At 39.9% G+C, this 19,151-nt stretch overlaps 1 long non-coding RNA gene and 1 other non-coding gene across 3 annotated transcripts in view; both read left to right on the top strand.

Annotated features, from left to right (window-relative positions):
* Positions 1–19,151, top strand: part of LOC124217718 (uncharacterized) — a 96,146-nt gene that overhangs the window by 42,351 nt on the left and 34,644 nt on the right. For both annotated transcript variants that reach the window (XR_011177038.1, XR_011177037.1), the window contains exon 2: positions 2,934–3,009. This is a non-coding gene — a long non-coding RNA (uncharacterized lncRNA). The remainder of the gene's footprint in view (positions 1–2,933; positions 3,010–19,151) is intronic.
* On the top strand, positions 3,745–3,817 carry TRNAV-CAC (transfer RNA valine (anticodon CAC)). The gene has a single exon. It is a non-coding gene; the product is annotated as a tRNA-Val (tRNA).

Here is a 19,151-nt window from a genome sequence, read left to right as displayed (position 1 = left end):
TCGTGATCGTTACGCTCGGAAGTTGCAATCGTCGCATTCGCACACACACATGCACACAAACACGGTTTACAGAGACGCGACGTTACGTGACGTAGGTATTCGAGGTTGGTACTCGGCAGTTCAGCTGAAACCTATCTTCAAATCAATCACCAAAACGGCAGTCTCACCAATCATGCATCATCACGCCGCTCTGCGTCGATCCTTTACGTAACTCGATCGAGTGAGATCCGATTTGTTTATCTGGGTCGCAGGAAGTAAAAGTAGTCGCAAATCACGAATTTCATCTTGGATAATACGCGTGTAGCAGCGCGTGCCGTGCCAACAATATGACGGCCACGTTACTTCCGGGCTGAAACATTGGCAACCGCAATCAAAGATCAGGTACCAAAATAGAGGGTCATTGATCTATCGATACGAGGAGTGTCTTGATTGTTTCAACGTTTTAATTTTCGTTCCTTTTTTTTTCTTATTTTGCGCAGAACCGCCGACGTGGGATGTGGAAATTGAGTGGAAAGTGAAAAGGGAAAATTTTAAAAGTGAAAAGTGAAAACTGAAAATCCGTTCAGAGATGGGAAACGATTGAGACAGTTTGCTGCTGAGTACCAGTCGGGGGAATTGAAACAAGCGTGGCTAATGACCGACCGGTTGGTTGGTTGGTTCGTTGGTTAACCGGTGAAATATTGCTTAAACCAGGAAATTGAATGAAATGAAACGCGAACAGCGTCGAGTTGCTGCTGCTGTTGCTGTTGCCGCAGACGGGCTCTCGGAAATTGCACGTTTTCCCGCGAGTTTATAATAACGAAAGTGTGTCGACCCCGCGACTCCGCTCTTTCTCCCTCTCTCTTTCTCTATTCAGGACTTTGCTCTCTGGTACCCAGCGATGCAGCAGCGTGACGGAATATTCTAGGATCACACCTATCTCCTCATATATGTGTGTGTGTGCGTGTGTGTATTTAAGAGCTTGCAGTCATTTAAGTTGAAAAATTTGTTTTCGGATTTTCACCAACGCTGCTTTTGTTTTTAAAGATTTTTTGTAAGACATACTCTTTTCACACATATATGGAGAATTCCATGCGAACCGGACCAACGTCTGACCCTCGCCACTTCTGATTTTGTTTAAGGGGGTATTCTAGAGTAGAGGCATGAATTTGAGGTGTTTTTTGAAGTGCTATAAACAAAAAACAAAAAATATTTTTACCATCCATTTTTTTATCAGGCGTTTATTATTATTTCACGATTACAAAAAAAAAAAAAACAAGTCAAAAAATACAAAATTGAAAGTGCTATGAGTTGTTGAAGTGGGGGGTACAAAAAAAATGGCGCGCCAATGTTGTCACGACTGCAAGCATTTTCAAAATCAGAAAAAAAAAAAAAGATTATTAATCTACATAAATGCAGCTATCGTACTAACTAAAAAAAAGTCGAAAAAAAATTTTTTTTTGCCAAATTACGGCTGTCCGAAAAAATAATACGTTTTTTTTGACTTTTTTGGACGTTTCTGAATTTTTTAAAAATAGTAAAAATTATTATTTCGTTATAATAATAGTTCGTGCGATAGAGACATGTATTGAGAAGATTCTCACCAAATTTCAAGTAAATCGGTTCAATAGAACTTGAGAAATCATGTCAACCGTTTTGAAAAATGTAGTTTTGAGAAAAACGCGTTTAAAGTTTCGAGTAAAATTCGTTCCAGCCGAGCCAGTATTGAAGACGTGTCACTAAAATAGCTATATCTCTGAAAATAATTGAAATTTTGACTTGTCCTTTTAAGGACACATTCTTGAAAGGTTAAGCTTTGAAAATATAAAAAAAAAAAAAAATCGATTTTTTCAAATTTCTACACTAGAATACCCCCTTAAATAATTATCCGTACTTTTCGCACTTTTTTTTTACTCAACTGCTCAATTATTTATAAATATTTACAGTGATATTGCGAGAAGGACCCTTTTTAAAACTCTCATTTTAAAATATTGTCAAAACTTTTATCTTTCGCTTTGAACATATTGCTAGATTTCGAATAGAAAATTTCGGAATATCGAGGCTCCGTCACTTTCTCCCTCCTGCGCAAAAGTAAAAGTTCCAAACGTAACGAAACGAACGAACGATCGTTCATCGACCTTACGACACTAATTGTAGGTAGGTTACACAGATACCCGAGGTGAACTGCACCATGCGCAACGCAATCCCTTTAATGCCGCGAAATCTTATCGAGCGTTGCCTTCCTTGCCTGTGCGTGGGCGAAACCGAGGCACACCTACGTAAAAATTATAGGTATACGCAAGCGCGAACATACGTGTATGCACACCACGTTGTGCTCTCTATTCTCTATATGTACCCCGGACAATCCAAATGTTTTGTAATAAATCCCGACGCGGACTACTTGTTTCAATCGCACTTTCATGTTTGCAGGGATTAAATTCTTCCTTTGGCATTATAATTTAAAGCCATGAGAAGCCGCGGAGAAACCATGCGGCGGCTAATGGCTTCTTGAACCATTTACATACCGACTGTGTTGCACTCGCCTTATTACGTACGCTGTAGGGTGGTTCATTTTTTAAATCGATGGTTTACTTTTCCAAAGTGCCACTCAAAATATTTGTGAGAAATAGCTACTGACAAAAGAGCTGTCGCATACATTTTCCTACTTCCACCAGGTTTCGCGACAGTTTTCCTTTTTTTTTTTTTTTCTTCACATAATTGTCGCGAGTGTTCCGAACGGCTGCTTAAAAAAAAAAAAAAAGTTAAAAAATCAACCACCCCAACGTACAGGCACGTTTATAAAACCGTGTTGCAGCAGACCTTTTACGTCTCTTCTCTGGATCCGTCTGTATTTTTGATTTTTCTCGCCGCGTAGAAAAGTGTTGTATAAAAATAATGATAGTAATAATAATAATATTATCCGGAAACTTGACCATGAGTGAAAAATGTTTCAGGGTGAACCAAGGCGATGACTGGTGCTGATGCAGTGCGAGAAGACGGTGCGGAATGAAAACCGATCGATCATCATCGGTAAGTTTAAACACGCTTGAGTAATGAATTGATTTGTTCACTGTCAAAGTTGACGCGATTCTTTGAACGAGCCTTTCTCTTCAATCGGCTCTTCTTCTCCCTTCATGTTGGCTGGTAAAGGTCACAAATAAGAGAAAGAAAAGTAGGCAACCTCTTTCGTGATTTTGCGGATCATACGGTTGTTCGCGTATGCGCAGAACCGCGTTCTTCGGGGAATACTCGAGAGAGCCACCCTTTCATCATTTTATCTCGATTCATGTGCTTAGTAGGTATGCTTATACATGCGCGGGTCGGCTGCCTTACTGCACTCGGTGTAAATTGCTTTTACGATCGTTCAACTCGCCTTGTTTCAATACCTCTTTCCAATTGACTTATACACACGTGTAGTAACCTAGAATTGAAAAGAACAAACCAACACCTTGTTCAACCTCTTTGTTTTGCTCTCTTTTAAAATCGTAACTCTTATAATTTTCATCGATTATAATTTCCTCGATATTATAATTTTTGTAGTAAATCGATTCGACGATGAATCGATGTACGTACACACATATATGTATATATGTATAAAAAAAAAAAGGAAAGCGAAGGAATAGATCTATGAACAAAAAACGCGATGGACAGAATTACCATTATAGTAACCAAAAGTTATTCCCCGACGATACTGAGTTCTATCATTGAAGAAAATCTTTACGACTTACAGTTTGGGTAGAATAGTTGCGTCAATATTGGTACAACGTTTCCGTAGTGTAGTGGTTATCACGTGTGCTTCACACGCACAAGGTCCCCGGTTCGATCCCGGGCGGAAACAATTTTTTGTGAAATTTTTTTTTTTGCTTTTCTCGTCCCAATAACGCTTAAACAATTTTCCACCGTCGATACCATTAATTGAAAAATACTCGTACAAGATTAATTTCTTGTCGCGTCTCTTCCTCTCTCTCTCTTTTGCTATTTTTCTCTGTAAAGTATACGTATGTATAGATTGGGGTGATATAACCGAACTATAGAGAGTGATGTAACTGTAAAGTCTTGCACGTCTTGGAGATTTCTTACCGTTTGATTTTTCGAGGAAAGTGTATAATCAGTGAATCAAATTGTCGGTGCGAGGAGAAAAGAATTCGGAATTAGAAAATGAGGTGGATAAAAAAAGAGAAAACGAGGTTAAAAACAGTCGCATCAATGCTGATTTATTTCTTAGACCTGTAGATACTTGTGTTTTTTCATCTATAATGAAAGTTGAATAAAAATGTGTGTATTTTAAATGGCAAATCTTACGGACCTTGAGAGAGAGAAAGAGAGAGAGAGAGTTTTAGAGTTGAGAGTTGAGATTTATATTTATTTATTTGAAACTAACGTCGGGGCGTTTCGGTCAAATTTTGAAAAAATTCAAAATTCGTATCTGGACCGTAATATAGATATACCGGAAGTTGTTTTTTGCGAAACTCGCCGCTCGACGCTGCAATAAATTGGCAACCGTAATCGCCCGAGTGTTCCTTCAAGGCGAGTGTTTCGCTGAACACTCTCGGTGTACAACAACACTGGTCAAAAATATTTTGGAACAAGGAAAGTGCTCGCTAATTTTGAAATACGTACCTATCTACCCTCATTATAAAACCATATTTATTTTCATTCGATCAGGTCTATTTTTGTGTCCAGTTTTGTCGACCAGTGTACCGTAACACTATATGTATATATAATCTAATTTTTGTTCATAAGAACTGTATTTTTATGAGAAACTAAAAAAATCATATAACAACAAAACTTTCCGTATCTAAAACATTCCAATATCAATTCCACTGTACTAAATCTTGTCTCTAACGTAATGAGTTAAGAGTTTTCACCATACGCGCAAAAAGTGAATCTTTCTCGACCAGTCTAATTTTCGCATCTTTTCTTTATTGTTTATAAATCTTCGTTACGGGTTGCAAATTTCTTCCTACGGTATGATTCCAAAACGTCGCTGCATAAATGCGTACCTGTAAGCTTACTCGGGGATAAATAATGAAAAATAATGATTAAAAAAAAAAAAAAAGAAAGGAGGAGGAATATTTTCAACGAGCACGTGGATCAGTTTAGTTCTCTTTGTGCGCCGTGTCGATGGGGTCTGGAAGACTGTAACGCGAGGGAGGGAAACCAGCCAGGTTCGTCTCAAGGTCGGTTAGAGGCACAAGGGCAGTCCCAGTCTAGCCTGAATCCGACCGCGCCCTCCGAGGTCAGGTTCTCCTACCCTGGCCCTCGCCCTTCCTTTCCCTCCCTCCCTCCCTCTATTCTCTTTATCCCAACTGTCCTTCTCACGTACAAGTCTCTCGCGCTCCTTCACTCGTCACTTTTCTTCTTCTTCTTCTTCTTCTTCTTCTCGTACATTTTTCCTTCCTTTTTCTTTCTTTGGGTCTCGTTTTCTCTCCCCCTCTCTTTCTCGTGCGTAAATTTGCCGTCCAACGTAGAAGCCTCTGTCTTCTCTTCTCTTCTCTTCTCATCTCTGCCCGGAGCCGAGGTCACCGATCATCATCGTCACTTTGCGCTATTTCGTCTCTTTATTAATATTTTACGGTTTGTCACGGAAAGAAAACAATTTTTTATTTCTTCGATACAAGCGCAAAAGTTTTATTTAGGTATAAAAATACGCCTGTTAAAACTTTTTATATTAACATTAACAGGTTGCGCGTTGCACTTTTTTCTATTTTCCCTGAGAATAGTTTTTCGTTGCGTTTAATTTTTATAACTAGTTTAACGATGCGTCGCACAGAAAATTCACAGACGTATTTTTGTGAGGAATTGAACAATCTACAAAGAGAGGTCTCTTATCATTTTATGATAAATATACTATTTCAAAAGTTATTTGAGGTCGTTGTATAAATTTTGACCCGTTACATCTGTTGAATTGTTACACCTATATATCAATAGATTCGTTGACTTTAAAAATAATTGATCATCCCGAGTTGCGGGTACCAAAGTATTATATATCTTTTTTCATATAAACGGAACAAGGAGATGAAACGAATTGGACGTATAAGGAAGAATAGAAAAGCGAGTGTTTAAAAGTAGAGGAAGAACTTTTTATTTTTTATTTTTCTACGATCCAGCAAACGATAAACAATAATTGTATTTCTAACGGACTTTAAATGCAATATCTTTACGATTATATTACGCAGTCGTCGGTTCGTTGTTCAGGGTGAGCCTGCTGCCGGTAGTTGCAATCTTGTACTGCATGTACCTATGCATACATGTATGTACGTATAATATACATATACAACGTATGCATATAAGTACACGTAGCTAAGAGAGCATGGCAGCGGGGTGAACGTGCTTCATCAGACGCAAAAATCCCTCCAAGGTCGGTGCATCCCTCTGTCTGGACTCTCCGATCCCAGTTTCCCTGTCTCTTCTCTCTTCTCTTCTCTTCTCTTCCCTTCCCTTCCTTTCCCTTCTCCTCCCGCAGGCGTTCCCTTCCCGCACGAGCTTTTGCACGTCGAACCGGATGAGAGAGTAACCACAATCTGCACCCACACTCTTCCGATCGTGAAGCACGCGACGGAGGGAAGTTTGAAGACGCGGTCCAGGGTGCGAATCTTTTATACCACAGCGATTTATTACACGTAAGGTGACTGTTGTACCAGTTACTGACACTCTCGCCAGTTATTCATCTTTTTTGGTTCTGTCTGTTCGATCGTTGGTTATAAAATTATTTTTTAAGAAAAAAAAAAAATAGAATTTGCAGTGTCCGGACGTGTCGGTAACTCGTGGTACGCTTATCTTGATTGGAAAACGATCTTCTCTTGGGTCGATCGCGTGTGATAGTTTTTAAAGCGTTACGATAAGATGGGATAAAAGACCTTGGGTCGGATATGAATATCACGGTCCAGGAAGAATCCGAGACGAGGACACCGCGATATAGTAATTTTTTTGTTCGTCGGTTCTGCAACGCTGCACAACGTTCGTATCTGTTATATGCATGCACTTCTGCTTCGCACCTCAAAAACGAGGGGACTTAAAACGCTGTAACCGTAGGTTGGAAAAACCACCACGACGATGTCGTTCATTTTTAATTTATTATCGTTGTACCTACATCGATGTTCAAGTTTGGTCTAATCGCCTGATAATTTTACATTTTTTATCGTGTGCATGCATGTCACATCGTTATTTCGAAAATATCTGTACACCTGTAATAATGATTCTAATTACCGAAACCGAGGTAAATTTGATCATTAGGATTGACCTACCACATTACGATTTTTATTACATTACATTATTACATCGCGCAAAGTTTCGATACCGCATTTAACATATTATCTTATGGATAATTCTAAATCCGATGCTTTGGCGCATCTTTTTAAACCATTCACACCTAATTGGGACTTGTCGTAACCCTTACAACCGGCCCCGTGATCGTCTTATAAAGAGAGTTGTGTTTCTTCCGAACCAAATTGGGTGACAATCTTCCGTACTTTCGTATATTTAACCGTAAGAGTCGGAGTACACAGCCACATTGAAATAAGTAAATATCTTGTCTACAGACTAGACGGACTGGATCGTTATACCTTACTTAGGTTGGGTTAGGTTAGGAGACATGTTTTGGACAGGCCGAACTCGAATACGATTCTTCACTATATATGATGTATTCCATATAAAATAAAGCTGTTCGTGCAGGCTGTCAAACACTGTTTCCGGCGGGGATGTGGTCGGTACGAATTTTCGAGGTTAGAATCTCAAATAATTGAGGCAGCGAATCGGAAAAGCTTGGGAAGCATTTGTTATCGAGTCGGAAAGTTGATCCGTGAAAGAACGGTCGGAATTCAACGCTCACGCTCTTCGAAAATTCAAACGTACAAATTTTTTCGTAGGTTGGCCCGCCTGCGTGACGGACAAGAATATCCAATGAGATTGAATTGTTCGGCGCACGCGCGATTGATTTTCAACTTTCGTAGGTATACGATTGGCACGCGGTTACCACGGGAATTGATACGGAAGAAACAAGACGCATCGAGTTTCATGTGTCGCAGTCGCGATTATCCGTGCCACGGTGCCGCACCGCTATCCCTTTGTTGTTCAATGCTACTACACGCGTAAGGGCAACGCACTCGGATCGTACGTTGGCGGGGGTGCGGTGGGGTTAGAGAGGATACCGATGCAGACGTGAAAATAAAGCAAGAAGCATAAAATGCAAATAAAGCAAAGCTCTGCCGCCCTTGGTGCGTCCACCTCCCCCCCCCCCCCCTCCTCCCCCCCATCACCCGTTCCGCCATAGCCACGGTTTAATTCGCATCGCTTCGTGCAATGCGGCGGATAATAAGCGACGTGTCGTGCGGCAAGCGTTGCGATGCACACCCATAGGATATGTATATATATGTGTGTGTGTATATATATATATATGTATGTATTACGTGCAGACGACGGTATTTGCCTTACATACCTTGCAGTGCAGATAATCTCTGTGTTGGTGTGCGTACGACGATGTTTATAACGTGTATATTATCGTCACCCGTTTTATTCGTCGTCACGGTTGCACGCGTGCTGAAATCTTTTATTATATATATATATATACGTATGCATACGGTGCGAGTGTTGTATCACGTTAGAATGAATTTCAACACGATGCTGATGTAGGTGTACGTTACTTTCGTACGACGTAGATACGTACGTCTGATAGATGGATACGAATTGAAACAGGGGCGGGGTCGAAGTTCCGAAAGCGCCTGATTACGAATTATTTGATGGCGAAACTTGAAGTTGAGACATGTGAAAATTTTACGAAACAACGGAGTTTCGAATCGTCGGAAAACCTGTGGCTCATTGTTCGGAAATGCTGGATTTCGAAAATTTTTGTTACGAAAAGTAAAGTATCGATAGGGAAAAATTTCAAGAAACGGAGCTGCGATAGAGTTGAATTTCGAATTTCGACGAGTTCAAAAATGAGGAAAACCGAAAATTGGAATAATCGGGATTCCGAACGTAAAAATATCGATAATCCGTAACAAAGAAAGATCATCAAAGACGTCAAGTTTCACTCATTTTAGCACTTTCGGAACTTTGAGCATCGGTTTTCGGACCATTCGAAGCTTTGCTGTTTCGTCAAAGTTTGATCAAATTTGCGATTTCAACCCCGCCCCTTCAAATCTCACGCAGACGAGCAGAGGAGTGTTACGCTGTTTATACGCATCTAGACTGTAAAAATTAAAGTAAGCAACGCTCGGTCTGCTGGAGTTGCGAGCTTGCAGTGATCGTCGTATGGAATTGCACTTTGTGCAAGTCGGACGGTGCGCCGGACGGCGTAATTTAAGTCGCGTGCTACGTTTCGTCTCGAGGCTATAATTCCCAGTCCCTTGGACGACGTCCGTCCCGGCTTTCGGGCCCCTCTTCGAACCCTGAATTACGAATGAAAAATGCGGTACCGGTTGTTCCTAATGGCGTTATTATTGTTTTATCGCTGCTGATTTAATTCACCGATGCGTATAACGGCAAGAGTTTATTCACTGCGCGTCGCGTATTGTCGTGACGTGTTGTTGCATCCGAAAGGGATGAATTCAAATCATTGGGATAACGTATTTGACGTTTTATTTAACTTGTTTCGTAAAAAATTTTTTTACTTTAAACTTATTAGTATACCCGGTTAGAAATTTAAATTGAGCAAATTTTTGTTCTCATAACATATTTACTACTACGATTTAGATATAGTTGAAATTACCAGAATATCTCTATTAGGTACTCAGAATACTAGATATTATGGTTATATTCTAATATTAGATCTGTTCCTTCGATATGCTATATTTTTTGTAAGATCAAACAAGTTTTTTTTACACGAATTTATTAATTGTTTCACCATTATGAAATTACACATCGCAATGGTTACAAGGAAATATATATGCATGTATTATACATATCCCACAAACAGTAGCCTTACAAGTCAGGGTCACAAAGCTCGTTTTCAGTTTGTAACCAAGAAACATATTTTTTGCTTATCGTAGGAAAGATAAAAAACAATTCGATATTAAAAAAAACAAACAAAATAGAAAATTACGAAAATAGCTTAGGACTCTATATACCCAGTAGAACTATAGCTGGAAATTTCCCTCCGCAGCTCCGTATAGATACGCACACACACACACACACACGCGTGCGCGCGCATCTATACATATATTCGTCGGCATATTATCGTCGTTGTCGCTATTTCTCATCGTTCACGCATTCTCACTTCCATGCGTTTTTTTTTTTTTTTTTCTTTCTCTCTCCTTATTTTTCCCCCTCCCGTTCTCTGACGGAAGATTTAGCTCTGACCAGACAATGTCAAACGGTCATTTAAAGAAATGCGCATGACGTGTGTGCTAAGGAGTGTGAATGAGGTATATGGATATATACAACACATATATATACATATATATACGTATATATATAGGTACGCGACATATCGATGTATAAATATTTTTGCTCTCTAAGACGCGACAACGTTACACATTGAAATTATAATTTTTTTTTATTTTCTTTCTTCAACGTTACCGTCGTTTCAATCATTCTTACTGCGTTCTTATTACCGTATTATTATTATTATTATTGTTATTATTAAGGAATCACCGGATGTTGCGTCACGATCGACATCCTCGTCATCCTCCTTGTCCTTCTCCATCTTCACTTTCGGTGCTCTCGGTCTCTTATTGCTGCATCGTCGTTGAATTGCGATATATCGTCAACCGCGCGAGAAGGGATTTATCGGTACAGAGATATGTTTAAAGTGGGAATGATGAAAATACGGAGCAAATGAACATTGCGTGCGCATGGAGGAAAATTCAGCGAAGAGACTGCGAGGAAAGAGGCGAGCCAGAGAGAGAGGAAGGTGTGGTAAAAAAACAAAAAAACGAACGTGCTGCAAACCTGTACCCCGATTCAATTTTTTTTTTTTATTAACCTCTATTCTCATCGATATACACAAAATAAAAAATCATTATCTCAGGTACGGAATTTTCTCCGATTTGACGGACTAGGCGAGAATAAAATTTCGGCTAAGGAAGGAAAAGGAAACGAGGCGACGTGGAATAAAAATTATTGATAAACAAAAAAGAAATACACACAAACCAGACAGAGAAATTCGCGATGCTTGAAATATGTTATACGTAATATTGCAATATTATAATTCATTTCCCTGATTATTTGTTGTAACAATAATTGACCGCAAGTCTAGCTGATCTTATTGCTAACGAAGAAACTCGCTTGCAATGTCTCTCTATGAAACCCTTTGTTCGACGACGCGATATGTATGTCGAGGCAACTTCGCCGAAGTGCATTACATACGCATGCACGTATGCAAGCAAGTACATCATACGTGGCGCAGAAGTAGGTATCTTACCAGCTCTGCAACCTCATATATCTGTATCCAGGTACAGACCTAACCTCTGCAGGTTATATCCGTAATAAATGCACCTTGTATCACAGCGTGTATGCACGTTGTAGACATACGTATACGTGCCTTGTAAATTGTTTGAAAATTCCTTTTTCCCACCACACGATCGCGATCATTTTTACCGTCCGTTGCATTGTATGCGTATACACACGCGTACGATTTTTTGCAACGAATATAAAACGACCTTGTCCAGAGTTTACCAAACACACTTTATATCATTCGTATTGTAAGAGGAAAAATCATTCGCGATGTCGCATATTTTCACGGGTTATTTCGAAGCGCGGGAGCGTAACGCGTTTAGTTTTGAAAAACCATCGACGGGGTTTGCGAGGGGCAACGAGAGGGTAAAGGGGATGAATTAACGCGACTGTTCAACAAACGCGCGAGATACTTGCGCGGATATACACGTTCGAACGATAAATTATGCAGAAAACGAGCGAGAGTCGTTGCGGTATAAACTTGTAGGTGTGGGGTAGGTATTAATGAAACGAATCTGAAGGTTTGCCCGGTGCAGTTGTTGCACTTGCGATCTCTTTAGCTGACACAAACCTGCATCTCGAGTCCGTTATGCGTATGCGTGTGTTTGTATATATATATATATATTCGTATGACTCGGTGAGAAATTCCGCGGACAATTTTCACTCGCTCGTATAATAATTCCGGCACGTCTTTTGACCTGGAATCGTCGTAAACTTGGATTATTATTAAAGCTGATTACAGCGCGTGTGGCGAAAAGTTCGCTGAACCCTTGGTGGAAAAGTTTCCTCGGGGCGGGGGAAATTTTTTCAAAAATTTACGTGCCGGACGAAAGGGCGTGGCGAGGGGTGGGGAGAGGAGAAGGTATAGCTTGGACGGTCTAAAATCGTATCTGTTTGTAGGAGTTTTTTTTTTTTTTCAGAAAATGAAAACACTCGGAGGAATTTGAGTTTGAGGGCTTTATTATTTATAGTTTCTAGAACATTTTAGAATTTTTTCATTGAAATTAATGAGGAATATGAGAAAAATCCGGTGGGGCAGATCCCTCGGTCAACGTTTATCCGATCGAATTGAAATTTTGACACAACCTTTTGAAACTTGTTTATCGATTCGAGCTCGTGTTTGGATTATTGAATTTTTATCCCAACATTTTTTTATAAAAATTTCTTTAACAATTTTTTGTTCATAATCGTATATGTATTTGAAAGTAATTTTTTTTTTTCTTAACATTTGGACTGTAAGCTCGAACCAGAAAATATTTTTTTAACTGAAAAAAAAAAAATGTTCCAACTGTTACAAGTTGGGCAGTGATGTCAGGAAATGCGCCACACCGCGAAAGTCCTCGATTTCCGAGTAATTTTCTACTTGTATGCAAAATTCTAAAATCCTCTTGAAACTATAAATAACAAAGCCCTCAAAGTTAGATCGCTCCAAGTGTTTTCATTTTCGTTAAAAACAAGCTGCTAAAAATGGCTAGGTACGATTTTAGACCGTACAATATGTAACCCCCCCCCCTTCCCCCCTTAATCTTGACGCGTGATCATTCGATTACGATGGATCATAGGGAAAAAGGTACTTTTATTAATTCAGCCAACGATAAGCTAACTTTCGTAAACGGTATTGTTCAATTTTTAATCATTAGTGCGAATCGTAGCATAATCTAAGTTTCGTGGAAAAAGGTTCGGGCAGATTCTGAATTTTTCGACTGGATTTAAAGTCGGGGAATCTTGTGCGAACAAAATTTTCGCCACCTTGTTGCATGTGCATAAATTATTGTAGAGTCGGATATTCTTACGGTCGGTATTTAACGTTGTAACGTGTATAAATAAAACAACGCGCGCAAATACGAGCGAATAATTTATCGTGAGTCACGAAGAAGAATATAATCTGAATACTTACAAGCTCATCTACACGTGACGCACAAGGCCAAGGACGTGGGTTCCCGATGCGACTTGTTCGTTCATCGTTTTTACCGCAAAAAAAAAAAAAAAATAAATAAATAAAAAATAAAAAAAAAAGCGCTCCTCGATTGACGAATCTTCGAAAAAATTGCGACAATAAACGTCGCTTCTTGTTTTCTTAATCCGACGAAGAGTGAGATCGTAAATAATTGAATAAGTAAATAAATGCAGTGGATATATATGAAGGAGAAAATAAGAAAAAAAATAAAAAAAAAAAAAACTATAAGAGATTCACCGATCGCGATGCAGCTGCATGCCGATCCTCTCCTACCATACCTACGTATCTCCCAGCTCTTGTTGTTGACGCGTTGACGCGCTGCATAAATGCAGTTCGGGAATCACGTTGCACCTCGACCGAGTCTAAGGACGTCTGGAAGTTATCGTTTATGGGAGATTCCAAGAATAATAATATATTTATATACTTTTACTCTCTCTCTCTCTGCCTCTCTGCCTCTCTGACGTTTTTCTCTCTTTTCTATACACTCGATGCATTCGGGCAAGGGTGAATCACTTCTGCGACGAACGCGTCCCGCGACGTTTATCACTTGTTAGTTATGGTCGTACGTTTGTGTGCAGCGGCATAACCACCATGATTTGATTTGATTTGCTCTTTGCCGCTTTCCAACGCTGCTTGTATCGGAATAAATAATTCAAATCGTTCTGGACTCGGTGCTTCGTACGTGCGGTACAAGTATACGCGAAACGATAAGCGGACGTTTGTTGATCGTCGTCGATGAATTTTTATTATTTATCCTCAAACCGCGTCGACGTCGTCGGTTGAATTGCACTGAAACGGTGCAGGATTCGTGTACACATTACGAGTATATTCGAAACTTACTTGATATTTGTCATTTTATCTATCGGCGACTCGATTAACGATCGATTTATTGTTTCTTATTCGGCTCGTGTTCTAAAATTAGTATTTTCGCGTACGATTTATCGATTTTTTTTTTCCCGAAGTTCATCGACGTTTTTTTTTCAAAACATCGACTATCTTCCGAACATGTCCCGTCCCTAGTTGCGTTCAACACCGAAAGCTGTGAAAATTTTTCAAGTTACGTAAGTTTACGACGCTTGGTCGACCTGGCAAACATCCGATGAGCAAAGTTCTCGGATTGTAGCGCGTGCGCATTTAAACTACAGAAGACGACGGACGATTCGCGTTATAGAAATTCACCCTCTATGTCGTACGTACTTAGACTTTTGGCGAAAACATTGCAGAACGAGAAATCAACGGCCAAGCCAACTCTGACACAGACGTTTCGCTCAAGTACACACGATACGTGTATTAATACGATCGTTGCGAAAATATTTTTTCACACGCGCAGTTCCGTTGATATACGTATGTGTACCTATATATATATATATACATATGTATTTACTTTTTATATCCATTAATCGTCGTTGCGCATCGGGAGATGCAAAGGTTTACAGATTGGCGTCAATCGCGCGGTCAATATTGTCTCTTCCGCTTCTTCTGTTTATGAACTTCCGTAACCGCACCGCACCCTCTTTTCACCTTTCATCATCGTTAGGTAAGCTTTCACAATTTGCCTGACGAACGTTACACATAGCTGTAACGAAGCTTGACGTTTAAAAATGTTTGCTGTATTCGATAGACGTCGTTGTTAAAAAATTATTACCGCGAGGAGTTGCGCGAAAATACGGAGAAATAGATTCTCGTCCGAGATTTTTTTGGAGCCTGAAGTAAGAAAAAAAAATAAAAAAAAAAAGAAAATGAAAAAAAAAAAAGCAAAAGCTGAAAGTGATACCGCCGTTCACCTTAACCATTGAAAAAAATCGATTCCACCTCATCGTCAACGGTTATTGCCCCGACGAAAAAGAGTTGGAGCCGGTGGATGCCGGTGGAGGGACGGAGAAATATAAACGGTGAGCGAGACACTTGGTGTCCTTTAGGTACGTAGAAATGTGGGGGAGAAAATACACCCGGCGGGAGGGGGTTGGCGAAATTGGCGCGTGGCTGGTTAAGGTCAAGTTAAGGTCAGAGTTTAAACCGAGGAGTGGAAATTCGGCGACGACCTCTTTTCGGATTTAGAGAACTGGGAACGGGTCCCTTTCCCGCGGGAATAAACCTCGGCCAAGGTTAATCAAATACGATCCTCAAGGTTACGGATCCACCAAGACGCCGTAGATCCCTCTCAGCCCTCTCATTTGTCGGGTATTTGTATTATAATACGTGAAAGTCCGTAAGGTGTAGACGTAAAAATAAATAAAAAATATTGCAACAATTGGTGTAGCGAGCTGTAAAAATTTCCCCGCCTAATTTTTTCCACAAATTTTTCACAAATTTTTCGAGCCGCGAATTAAGATCGAAAAGAAGGTACTGGTAAACGCTTTTTACAAATGTGGGGGATTTCCATCGCTGGATTCGAGAATCTCGGAGGGTTGAAACCATTTTTCAACTCGCGTACGTCTCTGCGTTTTGTTTCACGTGGTCCTCGATTCTCGGATGAGGCTTCGCCCTTGCCCTCGTCCTTCCTCCTTGGGGCGCGGATCGATGCTGGCAATTTCAATGTCAGACGCAGCTGTCAGGGCCGAGTGGTGGAAATTCGGGGGAGGACACGGGGGGTTGTTTCGGTCTCTTGACGTCATCGTGACGCAGGCGAACCGCCTCGCCAAACACACTTTCAAGTCGCTCGATCCTGCGGCGGAGAAAATCGCCCCTTCCATTTTCACCCGGAAAATCTAGTTAATAATCCTACCCGTCCATCCATGTGTATAAGTATATGGGGCATTCCGCGGAAAATTGGTCATTTTTTGGGACGATGTTCTTACCGATCCAAAAAAAAACGCTCTCGGAATTTTTTTCAAATATTTTTAGCCGTCGGTGAGGTTTGAAAAAAAAAAAAAACAAAATTGAAACACCGATTCCGTAAACGTGATTTTTAAACACCACACGGTAATGGGATATCAATGTTTACTATTTCTTTCACGCTAGTTTTTAGTTTTTCTATGTGGAAATTTGAGTTTTTTTTTTTTAATTTTCTCCTCTTCCCTGATCCGAACTGATCGCGGGATGATGAAAATAATTCGATACTGCGATCTATTTGTATCGAGGCATGTAGAAAGTAAAAAAATGAAATCAATTCTGGCATGGAAAAGGTGAAAACTTGCGAAAAAAATAGTAAATATTGAGATTCCACTGTCGCGCGTGGTGCTTAAAAGTGACATTTCAAATCAGAGAATCAGTGTGTGAATTTTTTCAGATTTAAAAACATACCTTTTCCGTGATCGGTTTTGCGATTTTGCGTAAATTTCACCAACGAAAAGAAAGCACCGATCAAAATCGAAGAGAGAATAATTTGACGTGGAATGCCCCGTATGTATAATATATATCCCGGGGATTGGCAAGTTTTTCTTTCGAGCCGTGCGCTGCAGTTTTGACCTACTCCTTGTGCTTCTACTTTGCCGTTGCACCGCCACCGATTCAACCTGTTGATATTCGCTACGATAACCCAACCATGCAGCTGCGATGGAGGAAATAAGAGAATTAAGAATCTGTTTCACAGATCAGACTGTAATTAATTCTTGTCTGATCTGACGCTACAATTTAACGTACAATTTCCGTATTTTGAACTACAAAAATTGTTCTATACCAAGTGACGAATCGCAAGGTGTTACGATCAAAATTAACATGTAATTTATTACATTATTTATCTTGTAAATTCGAGAGAAATGTATTTAAAAACATGACGTGATAAATTACAAAATTCACGAATCGTCAAACATACTTGATCCAAAGTCATGTACAGTTTACTACATGATTTTTTGATCTAGTATGTCGGATGATTCGCGTTTTTGTGATTCGTTATCGTAATTTTTTTTCTACATATTACATAACAAATTACACTTTGACTTCGGTCGTAATATCTGTACGATTCAAGACGTTTAATATGATTTTTAGTGGTTTATTGTTGTAAATGTGGTCAAATTGAACAGCATCGCGACACTTTGTTCAAAATTTAGACAGACGGATCGAGGGTGAAGCGTATGATTATCGATGCACTTCCTGTTTGTTGTACACACGCATATTATAAGGTGTAGGTGGTTAACCGATTTCACCGTACGACGTACGCCGTGTAACGTGCGTATACTCGGATTGCTCCAAACGACGTATCTAGTTTATTATAAATATTTATAGAAACTCTTCAGGGATCCGCTTACCCTCCGCACGCTACAATCGCCTTGTAATTGTTTATCAATGTTTCAATCGCATCCTGTCTTATAGCTGGTGTTGAGACTCCACAGTCACATACCCGTTGCGCAATTGACACCGTTGACAATTCCCGGCCTTTTAACGTCTGGTATCGTATACCATGTATAAGTTTCTTTTTCTTTTTTTTTTTTTTTTTTTCGTTCCAACCTATTTGCGATGTTGCACGAATTAAATTGTGTTAGAAACGATGAAGCGAATGAAGCAAGTAACGTTTATGCAAAATACCTTGTATACCGCAAGGATATCGTACGTAATGGAGGGAAATGGAAGACGATTTTTTCGGATTCGGGAGACTCGAAAACATAATTATTATATCTACCAAAAACGTGTCATGATTTTTTAGCAAACCCGTGAAATCGGCACATAGCAAAATTTCACATCCATTCGTATATCGAGGATGAATATCTATTTTCCTCTAACAAATTCATCGACATTTGTCATCCGTGATTTGCGAAACGGAAAGTGGACTCGACGAAGAGGCAATTGGCGTGCAATGCGCGGGAAAAAACGTACCCCGAGGTTCGATGACGCGTGGCTCCGGGTCGGCCAGGTGCTTCGATAATGTACCGGGTGAAAAAACAAAATAAAAAAAAATAAATAAAAAAAAACACGAGACACCCCAACGGCAAACGCGGACTCTCGGGAGTCCCGACCCTCAAATTGCGGCACGGGTTTCTTTCCTCCGCGTGACTCGTTGCCTCGTGTTATATTTGGGTCACGTCTGGCACGTGGTGTGGTGGCTGTTATTACCATGCGGCAGGACACGAGATACCGGCTTGCCGTTTCTCAACAGAGGACGATTTTCAATGTAATTCGGTTACGAGGATCCTTCTTTGTTCTTCTCCTCTTCAATTTGCCCTGTAATTAATTTCTTCTTTCAATTTCCCGTTCGTCTCCCTCGGTTTTCAGAGACAAATGGAAGTTATCGCGATTATCCCGTAAACGAAACGTTGACTTTTCACCAGATCTCTTAGTATTATCCTTCTTATTTTGTTTCCTCCATAAACATGGAACCTGTAGTGTGAGAACGGAAAGTTCGAGGGCTGGCTAGTCGTGTTTTTTTTTTTTTTACTCTTTTTTACCACATGTAAATCTGAAAAGTTCAAATGCTTACGCGAACCGTTGAAAATCTTTTTTACTTCTCCTCTTCGTTTTCGTTTATCACAAGTTTTAACGCGAAAAATTGGTGATCTTGACCCAAGTTTAGCGGATTTCGGTTATTATTCAACTATTTCTCACTTTGAACATCAGGTGTACAGAGTGTCGGATCGTCGAATGATTGTTCGTAAAAACCCACGCCCACGTATTTATCATACTCCAATTTTCAACAAACTGTGTCAATTAAACTCGGGTTTTATTAATCGGAAGAGTCACTTTATAAGTAAAATGTGCTAATTTTTATCCCACGATGTTTACGTTCCTTTCATTTTTCATCCGTAATCTTCAACTATTTTGACATATTTTAACAGTGACTCGGGCGATTCTGCGCAGCTTGCAGTCTGCACCACCACCTTGTCCATGTTATTATCTCCGTAGGAATTACCTTACCTTACCGTACCTACCGAGGGATTTCGTATTTCTC

Source organism: Neodiprion pinetum, chromosome 4, assembly GCF_021155775.2.
Source record: "Neodiprion pinetum isolate iyNeoPine1 chromosome 4, iyNeoPine1.2, whole genome shotgun sequence".
Lineage (NCBI taxonomy): Eukaryota > Metazoa > Arthropoda > Insecta > Hymenoptera > Diprionidae > Neodiprion > Neodiprion pinetum.
The sequence above is the reverse complement of the archived record's forward strand: the minus strand, read 5'-3'. Positions and strand labels throughout refer to the sequence as shown.